Raw genomic sequence first — 2,836 nt, forward strand, 5'->3', positions numbered from 1 at the left:
AACGGGTCGGACGCGCGCGGTGCCGCCGTGCTGAGAGCGGGCCCCACACGGCGTGCGTGCGGGGGAAGAGGCGCCGAGGGCTTCAGAGTGCAGCCCTGGGTCGGAGGTTCTTCATTGTCGCAGTGAAAAAGAGACGCGTTTAATCACAGCTCCCCTCCGGCTCTGCCCTCTCATGAATGTACAGAGGCTGCTGAACAATCCCTTAGGCAGCGGTGAGGTCGTCCTGGTGTTCCCTCGTGTATTCCTTGCACCCCGTTTTTCACAGCTCTTGTGTATGAATGCTCTCAGTCCCGCACTCTGAAAGGTTCGGCACTGGACTGGGGCTATGGGAGCATAGGAATGAAAGCTTGCTGTTGTGGCTTGCTCAGGAGGAACAATGTTCCTCCTCTCTTTCATTTCCCTCTACTTCTTTGTCAGGACAGTTCTCTGCCTCGAAAACTAGCTGCAGTGTGTTTATAGGAAAAATATGGTGATGCACTCACTATACTGGCTCTGAACCTGGCTGTGAGCTTTGTGTGCTGTTGAATATAAATGTTGAAGAATAGTACTCGAAATTGCTGTGCAAGAGAACCCCTAGCCCAGAGTTAGCAATCTGTTTACAGGCACGAACACCTGTACTGCATTCCAAGGGACCTTCTCTGAAGTATCTTAATAGACAAAACCAAGAGTAATTAACTACTCCATGCCATGCACTATCACAGCCAATAGCAAACACATGCAGCAGGCAGTGCACGTCTTTGACAGAGTGGCTTTTTTTGTTATTAAGGGAACAAGCCAAAAGGTACCCAGGTCTGGAAGAACATGTCCTATACCTACTAGTCAGAAGAATGTGGAAATACAATTACATCTTGGTTATTGGAACACCATGCAAACCATTTAGACACGATTTTGGAAAAATCATTGGAAGAAGATGTGCTTACCGTCTTTGACAGTTCAAATGAATAAGGCACACAGGCCTTGGCACATTAAAGGCAAACACTTTTCAAGGGAATTAGAATGTCAGTTTTCATTATATCAAATACTGGTCTGCATTCTGAAGGATAAATACTATTATCCAGACAACCTGTGGACACTTTGTATTTCTGCAGACAAACCAGGGCATTGCTTCCAAGGATTTCTCAACACAGAGTCTCAAATAATTTAGTTTAGAAGTTTAGTCTGTGCTATCTTTAAGGGCTTCGTTTGGTCATGTCTGAATATCTTTGAGGAAGATTGGGCAGCCTCTCCAGGCAACCTGTGCCAGGGCTTCACCCTCACTATAAATACTATATTTCCTTTTGTGTAGTTGGAATTTCCTTTAATATAACTTGTGCACACATTCCTTCCTCCTGTTTAGTGTCCCACACATTCTACTATGCCTAAGCAAGAGTTACAATATCATTTATAACTGCAGCAAACTCAGTGCTAAAGATTTAATAAAGATTTGCACATCTACATGGCTAAAACACTTAGTCATGTATCCCCACTATAGTACAGAAAATATAGTGTTACCTTATTCCTTTTTGCTATATAGAGGACAAGATGCTTATGTCAACATCAGCTTGGACTGAAACTAAGACTGAGAACACTGGCATACTACTGCGGTAGTGGATGCTACAGAGGAGAGTGACAGAGGCAAAGAAACATCTGAGGTAGAGTACAAATTTGGAATTGCTCAGAGGAAATCCTTCAGTCTAGTCCCTAGACAGAGATGGCTTATTGCAATGTGAATTAAAGTGACTACAACAGAATAAATTGCTCCAAGCAAATTTCAATGTGGATTTTAAAAGATACTATTCAAACTTAGCAAGTAGGTTTGCAAATATGAACGAGGCATGTTCCAAAACAAAACAGCAAAATCTGTAGCACTTTGTGGCATTTATAAAATGAAGAGAGAAACATGTAATTCATCTGCTTTTCAGTAATGAAATGGGGTGTGAAACTTCTTGGTTGTAGGTGATTTGTCAAACCTATTACTTCTGGGAAACAGATGTGTGACAGATACTTTCTGTAGTAGTCTGTATGTTATGAAAGTGTGAGAGTCCAAAGGAGGTCTACGAAGATGGGAAAGGGTCCGAAGAGCAAAATGCGTAAGAAGTGGCTGAAGTCCCATGGTTTGTTTGGCCCAGAGAAGAGGAGGCTGAGGATATTCTGAGTGCATCAGTCTCTTTACCCCATGTATTTCTCTAGATTTTAACCCTTTCAAGAGGAGGATGTTTTTACAGCCTGTGTCATGTTCTTATGCACTGCATTTTGTGAGCACTGCTCCACGTCTTTCCCAGCCAAATTCTTCACAGTGCCAAGTGTCATTTGGGATAAATATTGACCAACTCCTACTTAAATAAATGGTTACATTTCTCCAGGAATTATGTTTCCAGAACTATTGCTAAAGATCTTTTATCTTCCTAGTGCAGCTTCTTGCATCAGACATTCCAAGATCACTCATCAAAAGGTGAGCCTCTGCTGTGGAATTAATTTTAATTGTTTGTAGTAAGAAGGGGATTCAAAAAGTAGGTAAAGATGTCATAAAATATCCAGGTTTTGAGCCAAGTGCATTTCATTACTGAAAACTTAATAATATTAAGTTCCAGTAGGCAGTCATTCAGAATAACAGTTAGCCTATAGAAAAAGTACAGAAACAAAACATTTCCTTACTCCTTAAGGCAAAAGGAGGGTGAGTACACATAGGGTATATAAATGAGGTTCTCCAGCTGGTTTTTCCTGCAGTTGCATTCATTTAATATGTCAACATAAGAGCAGTGGGGAGAGAAGATAAATGTCTCACATTATTATCAAGGTGTTTTCACCCTGACTTCCTATCTGAGACTGGATCCACAGATGTCATGGGAGAATCCAA

The sequence above is a fragment of the Meleagris gallopavo genome, chromosome 2, assembly GCF_000146605.3.
Source record: "Meleagris gallopavo isolate NT-WF06-2002-E0010 breed Aviagen turkey brand Nicholas breeding stock chromosome 2, Turkey_5.1, whole genome shotgun sequence".
Taxonomy (NCBI): Eukaryota; Metazoa; Chordata; class Aves; order Galliformes; family Phasianidae; genus Meleagris; species Meleagris gallopavo.